This window comes from Mustela nivalis (genome assembly GCF_964662115.1).
Source record: "Mustela nivalis genome assembly, chromosome: 7".
NCBI classification, from domain to species: Eukaryota; Metazoa; Chordata; class Mammalia; order Carnivora; family Mustelidae; genus Mustela; species Mustela nivalis.
This window is the reverse complement of record NC_139026.1, coordinates 105,645,899-105,655,551: the sequence shown is the minus strand read 5'-3', so window position 1 is coordinate 105,655,551 and position 9,653 is coordinate 105,645,899. Positions and strand designations below refer to the sequence as shown.

The 9,653-nt window shown below is 45.8% G+C and overlaps 1 protein-coding gene and 1 long non-coding RNA gene across 4 annotated transcripts in view; one reads left to right on the top strand and one right to left on the bottom strand.

Moving 5' to 3' along the window:
* The window catches only part of KCNA6 (potassium voltage-gated channel subfamily A member 6), a 43,717-nt gene that overhangs the window by 11,692 nt on the left and 22,372 nt on the right, over positions 1–9,653 (top strand). The gene's annotated exons all lie outside the window — the stretch shown is intronic.
* Positions 60–9,111, bottom strand: LOC309869136. The gene is made up of 3 exons (XR_014314006.1): positions 8,715–9,111; positions 4,850–4,947; positions 60–260 (listed from the first exon to the last, which is right to left on the bottom strand). It is a non-coding gene; the product is annotated as an uncharacterized lncRNA (long non-coding RNA).

Below are 9,653 nucleotides of genomic sequence, written 5' to 3'. Positions count from 1 at the left end.
GGCCAAGCCTTTTGCTTTTAATCTTACTAACTAAGATGTGCTCTAACCTTTCAGGACTATAGTTTTTCCGGTAAATTTAGTGACTGGGCTACAGGAAACTGTCACAAATTGGAAGTCAGGAAAGCAGGTTATTTGAGACTTCTGTATTTTGAAAAGGATAGGAGGGATGCTGAGAGGTAGCATCTTACTCAGGACTGCTGATTTCTGACACCCTGAGAAACAGAAATCAGCTTCTAGATTCTTCTCTGTACTTTGTTGTCCTGGGAGAGAAAGAGAAATCGCTGTTGGTTATAGATTCCTTTTATAAATCACAGGGCTAGTGTCAGGAAGAAAAAAGTTTCTAAAAGCCACGGTGGCTGAACCGTAAATCAGGCAGTCTCCAGCTGCTTTAAGGCAAGTTGGCATTGCTGGGAAGAGGGAGAAGTCTGGCATGATGGGGAAAAGAGTTTGTGTCTCCTGTAGACTGCTCTCAGTGTTTCGGGGAGGGGGTCACATTTACCCAGGAGCAGTGCACAGGACTGCACATGGGGACCCCAGGCTCTCACCCACCCATACCCAGCCACACTCCGGGCCTGGTACTTCCCTTCTGCTCCTCTGGAGGTGATTTTTTTTTTTTTTTTTTTTTTACTTAATTCTTATTTTCTGCACTGCAATCCTCTGGCAGATGGTTTCATATCCCTGCAGAATTCTAGATAGCAACCCCAGAGCACCTAACCCAAAAAAACTGTGCAGGTTATTCCTGATAATAGGTCCTAAATCAGTGACTTGTAGGTCAGCTACGATGCCGTGTTAAGAAATATTGGATTATGAAAATTTTATCTCAACAAAACTGGGGAAAGATATGAGAAATACTGGGAGATTTCACATGCAGAGCTTGAGTTTTGTTTTCTTTTGAAAAATGGAAGACCTGGTCTTCTTGATCCTACGTTTTGGCTTTTCGTCTTCAGTCGGCAGTAGCTGAGGGAACTGTCCCCTTCCCAAGGTGTAATGGGCTCTCTTTTGCCCAGTGTCCACTGAGGCTGGGGCTGTCATTTTTCTTGTACCCCCAGCATTGTTTTCCTCCTAGGTGGGAAATATGTCCTATGTGTGCATTTCTACCAAAGGCACTGTGCCCAGACCACTTCATCTGGTGACTCCGTGGACACTGGTGCATGGGCCCTCCCTCAGAGCCTTCCTTGAATGATCTCGCTGAACCTCAGTGGACTGTTGGATGGGACGGCGATAGGTGTGGTTGTTAGGAACAGAGTGAAAGCAGAAGCGAGGGCTGGCAGCCCGTGCAGGAGGCAGTCACAACTGGAAACAGAACTGGGCTGCTGCTTGGAGGGAAGGGACCTTGTAGGAATCAAGAACAGGCTAAGTTATGTTCTCTGTCCAATTAAGTGGGCAAGGAAATGTGTGATGCAGTTAAGGATTTCCATCTAAAATCATTAAAATGCAAAAAAAAAAAAAAAAAAAAAAAAGCAAACCTCCGTGTTTGGGTATTTCTGACTCGAGGCCAGCCGCCTACTTCTGTGATGTCAGATAATGAGACATCACTCTGTTCGTGCTGGCTGGGACTCAGCGTTGTGAGTTGGGGATCGCTGTGGGATCCTGTAGCTCTCCTGGGGAATGGCTGGCTACCAGCCAGGGGCTCTGCATCTGTGCAACACTCGAAGCCCATGGTCGTCCCCACACTCTTTCTTCCCTCTCTTCCTAGATTCTTTCCTGTTAGTTTCAGCCCTCAATCAGACTCTGCTGTTGACGGGCTTATTGGCCAAAAGTGAGCTGACCGCAGAGCTGGAAGTATGTCCAACATTATTGTGTTGGGAGAGAGATAAGAAAGGTTCTCCTCTTTTCCTTGCTTTATCTGTTATTTTATCAGAATATTTTGGGGCCAGAGTCTAATAGCAATTTGGGCTAGAGGCAACTCCAGGGTCCCAAGAGAAGAGCAGATTTCATGTTGGTCATCTCTTACTAGGGACGCCTTTCCCTTCTGAAAACCCAAATTTAAAAGGATTCCATGACCCTTCCCCTACTCATCCCACTGACCCCCATACTTGATCTTTCTAGGAGCGCAGAAAATATTAAATCAGGTTGGGTTAAAGGAAATCCATCACAGGTCTTCCATCTTAATGACCATCTGCCTCACTTTTCCCCATAGATGTTCTGGAAAATTCTGAAAAGTGTTTTTGACATGTGTGCATGTGTATAAAAGTAAGAAAATCATTTTTCTGTTAAAAAAACAGGTGATTTTTAACAGGCAGGGACCCTTTCGCATTTAAATGAAATCACAGGATGTAGCTAAACTTAAAAGAAAGCATATAGTCTGTAGAAAAATGAACTTAAGTTCATTTATGGCATACTTCATACAATTGTAATTCCTTTGTCCAGTGGGAGGAGAAGGTATTATGAACCAGATTGCAGGATTACCGACCAGATTTGAGAAAGAGCCTTTTTATTCACTGGAAGAACTAGTGGATATTTTTCAAATGTGTATTCAAAAGTGGGAACTCTAACGAACTCTATTGCAATTTTCTCTTTTTCTTACTGTATTCAGACTGTCTCGATTATGAATTCCCACGGGGGTAGCATGGTATCTCCCACGCCTATAGCCATGTCAGGTGAGGCAGGATGGGAGAAATGAGGTCCCGGTCCTAAGTCCCTTGTGTCTCACTATGAACTGTGCAAGAAGGGGTGATGTGCTAACCCAGGAGTCAGAACCCAGTGCTACCACCCTGTCTGTGTAACTATGTGGCCTTGGGAGCACTGGGAACCTCTCTGAGCCGTGGTTCTCTCCTCTGTAAAACTATATCATTGATAGAACATCCCTCATGGGGACAGGTGGGGTTAAAGGAGGCAAAGCTCGCAGGTCCTGACACACAGTAAGGATTCAATAAAAATGGGTTATTTTTTCCCGTGATCTCTTTTGTTGGCCCATTCTAACAGGGCACTGAGACATAGGCAGGGCCTCTAAAAATTGCCCAACCTTTAGAAACAATTAGAACCACTCAAAGCTCATTTAAACCAAGGCCTTTAGGAAATACATGTGCGATAGTTTCTCTTTCTTTGTAGATCTGGGTTTCCTAGCTTACCCCTGGTCATGGTTCAGTGATGTAATTACCCAACACTTGGTAGGATGACAGGTGACTCATAGAAAGGGTCTTAATACCCTCTTAGGCAGAAAACCACCTCCCTGTTAAAACAGGCCTCAGAAGGGAACACCCAGCAGTTCTCATAATCCATTTAGAAAGAGCATAAGCAAAGAAGTGACTTATCCCATGCAAAATTCTGAGAAGCAGTGACAATTTCTAACACACTTAGGAATTAACTGGGATATCGAATAATTGAGTGTGGACAGCCAGCATTTACTTGCCTGGCTTCTGGGTTTGCCTTGAGTGGGAGAAGTTGTTGCAAGGAGTCTGCACAAGGACCCAGGAAGAAGCCGAACAGGCTCAGAAATGTCATGATATATTTGGGGTCAACATTCTTCGGAATTATAACACAAGCCAGTGGAAAATAAGGTTCAGTTTATAGAGAATATATTTCTTAAATACAGCATCTCAGGAATATATTTCATCTGTAAGGAAGTCAGCTGAACTCAATGATGTATAAGTAAGTAGAGAATAAGACAAAATGACATACAAAAATTGAGCAGGCAGTGGCTTCCAAAAGACGAAAAATCCATTCCTCTGCCCTGCATTCGGAAAAGTCCCTCATTAGCCCAGGCTTGTTCTGAGACATCCCCATAACTAGGGGATGAGAGGGAGAGATATTCCAAAATGCAGTCTCCCTGCTATTTGTGTTGTAGGCATGTCTTCCTCCTACCTCAGTTATACATCTGCTGCTGTACTTTTAACTTCCTTTCTGCCATTTTGTACCAACTGAGTTGGATATTCAACTGACCATATTACCTAGAATAACTCCTTATGCCAGAGGTCCTCAAATATGATCTGTGGGGCCCTAGTTCTACACGGCATTCCTATGGAAATGTTCCCAGCCACTACATTTCTGCTTCTTGGAGATACATGATGCATGGGAACATGAAATTAAAGGCCCCGAGAAGTCCTGCACCAAATAAACCTATTTCACTTCTTAAACTTGTTGTTAAAATTATTTTTACCATAATATCTCCACCCCATTTGAGGGGTAACTTCTAATTACATCCCACAAAAACTATAACCCAAGGAATAAATTTTAAGAAACTCAAAGACTTCTGAAATTCCTTATGATGAATTTGAGTCCATGGAACCTCAGTCCTTAAAGATTTTCTCCAATGGACCATTTTGTGGCCTCTTATCAACCTTCTGAAAAATAACTATAAATTGGGTCTTATTGGTTGGATTTAGAGTTTCTATTCTATTCTATTGATTGCAAACATCCACCCTTGAGATGTACTTCTCTGGACTGATAGCCTCCCGATGGCATTCCCTTGTGGTGTAACAGACCAAGTTCGGTGCATCTCATTTACAAAGTCAAAGATTACAATGTGCATCTCTATTTACTTTTATAACTAAAATAGACCTTTTTGGAGCCAACATGGGGTTTGAACTCATGACCCTGAGGATCAAGACCTGAGTTAAGATCAAGAGTCAGACACCTACCCCAACTAGACCTTTTAATGTAAATATTCAAGCATGCCTTTACTAAATACCATATTTTAAAAATCTTATTCACAAGACTCAAAGAAATACTAGCAGTGAGCTCTAAGTAACCAGGATCTTCAGGCTTCTTTCCCATGCTCCTAAATATTGTTTTCAAGGTATTCTCCAAGGGTACCTCCCAGTTGGACCCAGTTCCTCCAGTGCTGGGACTTAAGTTCGCTGGGTAGCTCTTTCTGCTAGATGTTCTTTGTGCTACTAAGGGCTCTTACCTTTGACTCTGCTCACCCTAGGAAAGGCATGATGCTCATTGTCTATTCCTCCACCCCAGCTGGCCCAGGACTAGGTTCTTTCTTCCATGGTTTCCTTTCTGTGTTTAGAGGTAAAAGGAGAGAGGATGTGGTGACTCTTAACCTGCTGTTGCCTTTGTACCTGTTGCTCCTTTTCAGGACATCTTGGGCTGTGGGGAGTTCCTGATAGCCAGTTCTTTCTTTCACCTTTAAATCTTTAAATTCAAACCAGAAATTTGAATAAATGGACTGTGGAGATGGTGGGCATCACACCTAATTCTGGGTCTATCACTGACTTGCTGTGTGACCCTGAGCAAGTCACCAGCCCGGTGCTCACCAGATGGTAGCTCTTGGTATTATTCTCCGGCCCAGTGTTTCTATCTGTAACATGAGATGGTTGGACTAGACAATTTTTGAGTTTCTGCTTGAAAATTCTATGGATGCTTCGCTTACTCATTGAATGTACAGCTGGTTCCCTTGATAACTTGGCAAACTTTATTGCTTGGCTTTTGCCACCAGAATGATCTTTTAAAAAGAGAGCCAGAGTTACTAAATTTCAACTTAATATAGAATCATTGGATTTCCGGGCTCACCCACTCTAGTCTCTTATTTTACAGACAAAGATCAGAACTTACCACTTACAAATAAATGGAGCAGGTTATAGCAAAATTTTGAAAGAGATATAATAATTTTTATGTAATACCAAGGGGGATAAATTGCCTCTCTCTGTTTTTCTCTTGCTTTTCCTCCTTCCCTCCTTCCTTCCTATTTTTCTTAGATGAGCTCTTAGTTATTAAGTGCTTCCAGATCTTTTTTATTTCACAGTTGCAAAATAAACATTTCTCGGTTTTGGCTGTGTCAAGTACCTTGGCATTATGATTGGAAAAATGTTGGGCATGGAAAGGCACTTCTATATTAAGGAGAAGCAGGAGAATGCAGACTAGCAGGGGTGTTAACTAGAATGTTCTGGGTCTCTGGATCCCCATTTGCAGAGGGAACCTGTATAAAAGACGGAGGAAAGAAAAGGGGGTACAATTCTTTGATATCCTCAGACCAAGTAGAAGATGATTTTTTCCATTTCTGGGAAAGTGGTAGTGACCCCAAGGGCAGGTGTAGGGTTCTATGTTGGCCCCACTGTGCTATGCAGTGACTGTGGATAGAAGGGTCTTGGTTGGATAGAAAGTGTTCAGCTCTGCTCCTCCAGCCCAGTCTGAAAGCTGGAGCTGCATGTCCAGACCAGGGTTCCCACTGTGCTGGATCCTAGTCCTATATGGCTGTGCTGGTTCCCAGTCCTGCATGGCTATACTGGTCTTGGTGCTTTTTGGTGTCTGTTCATCATCCTTATCCCATTTAGCTTTCCTCCCTATTGTTAGTGTGCCTGATGAAGCAGCAGAACCCTGGACAGGGATAGAAAGCTTATGTGGGCTCCTAATGCACTGTCTGACTTTGAGCAGATTGCTTGAAACATTTTATTTTCTGGCTTTTCTGCTTACTAAGGAAAATCGTACAACTCAGAAAAATATAAGGAAAAAAAAAATAAAAGACCCCATAATCCCACAGCCAGAGACATTCAGTGTTGGTCTATTTTGGGTTTTTCTTTTAGACTAGCTCTGTCTGTGTATCTATATCTCTATAGATGTCATAATTGCATTTCATTAAAAAAACTCCATGTACCTCTAATATTCTCATGCTATTATTACATAACCACCATTACATACACCATGATTTGCTACCCCCTACTGTTGGACATTCAGGTTTCTGTTCTTCTGAATGATGCTACGGTGACTATTTTTATTAAGGATATCTGTCCATATTTATAAGTATTCCCTTAGGCTTTATTCCTGCAAGAGTCAAGAAGTATGATCAAACGAGCAGCTTATGTTCTAGACTCCAACTTTCTCACCTACAACAAAGTCCAGCAGAAACCCCAATATAGCAGCAAACACTTCCCCAGTGTCCCATGTGCCGGCCCTGACTCTAAGAGCTTTCCATGTCCTAACTCATTTAATCTCACTGGTGGCCCTGTGGGTAGCTTCCTGTCAGATAAGTAGCTTGCCCAAAGTGGCGCAGCCGGTAGGACTCAATCCAGGGGGTCTGGCTCATAGTCCTTGCTCTGAACTCTTCTGCTCATACGGCCTCCAAGGAAAGGACTAAACCCAGGGATCGCTAGGTCTCCTTCCCTCCTCACATTAACTGCACTATTTTATCCTACACTAGCCATGTGCCCGGGTAACGTGGCTGCCTGGTAGGAGTTCCTTGAATCTTCTTCATCTGCCCATTTGTGTTCCTGATGAGGTGGGGGGTCTCTCTGTGTGTGAGTGGGTGTGAGTGGGTACGTGTGTATTGTATGTGCCTATAGAGATTTGGGAATGGAACGGAGCCAGCAGAGAAGTGTGTGAAATGGGAAAGCATGAACAATCTATTGACAAAACAATAAAACGCAGGCTATCTCTGCTATCAGTTATAGATAACATCATGGTTTCCTTTTTATCTTAAGGTTCTCAGGCCCTTTGGCTGGGAAATTTGTCATTTTATAATGGGATTGTTGCCTCGGCGCAGCAGGGATGGGACTGGCTGTGGCTGTCTAGCACAAGCTCCATCCCAGGAGCACATGTCTGCACCTATTATCTGAAGAGTCCCTCCTCTTCCTGAGCTGCCACGCCTGCACTGTCCAGAGCATTGCTGTGTATGGCCATCCATCCCATAGGGAAAGAGATCATCGACAGACTCATCCCTGGAATGACATGTCCACGCTGCTTCTAGTGCTTGCTCAAGAGAAAGACTGCTGAGCCTCCTTGGGATTCTGACCTAGAAGGTCTGGGAGAAGCCAGGAATCTGCCTTTATAAGATGTGTGCTCCAAGCAGTTACCTTGAGGAAGTTTGTGAAACCTTAGGCAGTGGGTCTCAACCTTCATAGGGCATCAGAACCACAGAGAAGTTTAAAAAAAAAAAATACCACTTCCTGCCCCCTTGGCTGTTTTGTCCAGTCTCCCTCCCCAATTTGAATAATTGCTCTAAGATGGGGTCCAGGTGCAGCATTTTTTTTTTTAAAGCTTCTCAAGAGACTTCCATGTGCAGCTGGTGTTGGGAACTACTAGTCTAAGAAATTCTGGTGAGAATAACTTCACACTTTTACATTTAAGTGCACTTCACATTATAGACCTCTTCCACAATTGCACATCACAACAATCCACTAATGTCAGGAGAGCAGGCATTTTTATGATTGACCCTGGCCCAGAGACGTTGACCGAATGGCCTAGGGTTGCATAGCTTCTCCCTAAGTCAGCAGCAGTGCCCAGGCCAGTCCTGCCAAGCCCTCTGGGAGGAGGCAACCTTCCTCCCCTCTTAAGATCTTCTAGGATCAGGTCATCTTAGCTTCCATCAGCCGCCCCCTGTAGTGTGGATGATAGGCTCTTTCTGCTCCTTCTCACCCACATCCCTCCTCTTGCAGCAGCTGCTCCGTCTCTGAGAGCATCCTTGTGAAATGTGCAGTTACGCTTTCCTCCCCCGCCCCCCCCAAGCTGCGTCCCGCTTTACGGTTAGATAACGGCTCTGAGGGACAGAAGCCCAAGGAACCTGGACAGGGCACATCACCCACAGCAGTCTGACCTCAGCCTCCAATCTAACCCTTCCCTGCTGGTCCTCTGCAGTGAGTGTGGTGCAGGACAGGAGCAGGGAAGTCACATCCCCCCGCAGCTGCCTTGGTGTCAGTGGGATACACTCCCTTCTCCCCAGCTGGAACCTCACGTCCTGAATTCTCACAGTCACCCCCAAAGCTTCTCTCCCCTGCACCTATCCACCCTTCCATTCCACCTCCCCACCCCACCCCGACAGCGTTAAAGCCCACCTGGGTCCTTCCCGTGAGGCTGCTCTGGGGGCCGGAGGCCCTTGCAGTGTTGAGTCCCCACTCCGGACATCAGGCTGGTTGAACAAGGTGGAGCAGGGAGAGAGGCACATAACCAGGTAACTGCAGGCTCCCCTCCGCCGACCTCCACCCCGCAGCCATCTCTAGGCTCAAACTCTCCCGACTCAAACCAACCGCTCTGGCTGCCCTTTCCTCTCCCTCTCCTTATTCAAACCTTTACTCAGCACGGGCTGTGTCCTGGAGCGGCTCCCAGCGACTGCGGGCTCTCGGTGTCAGGCTCCTGCAGCCTCCTTCCCCCGGAGTCTGGGGGCGGGGGCGGGGAGGAGGCGCGGCCTTGCCTCCGCAGCAGTGCGGGCCTCAGAACTGCGTGTCCGTGCCCTGGGCAGGATTCCCCTTCACCTGCCTATTCAGCAGCCTTGTGACTGAGAGGCTGCCGTAGTCCGCAGATTCCTGCAGCAGTCTCATCTTTCCCACGGTTCGGGCCTGCCCACTGTCGGTTGCTGGCTGATTTGGGGGGTTGGTGTGGAAGGTCAGTCAGGGTCCTCAATGACGTTTGATACCCCCGGGACAGAATTTCAGGAAAAGCACATGCTTTGCTGGCAGGGCTGGCCCCCTCCTCTTAGTCAACAACCCTATGTGGCTTTTCTGCCCCATTGGAGGATTTGGAAGGAGGGGAGGTGGGATTGGATGGACAAGCCCTCCTTTCTCAAAGCAAGGGAAGCAGTGAAGTTTCCCATGGTAGAGAGTGACTGGTTTGGTGAATCTTCACTGTTCCTGTTGGATGTCATCAGATAGACCGGTTCTAAGAGGGTCCAAGAACCTTTCACAGTTGCCCCTGCCACCCGCAAGGCTTGAACTGCTCCGTCATCCACAAGGCTGAACCTCCAACAGATAAGTCAGGACCCTTGGACCCCCGGCTTT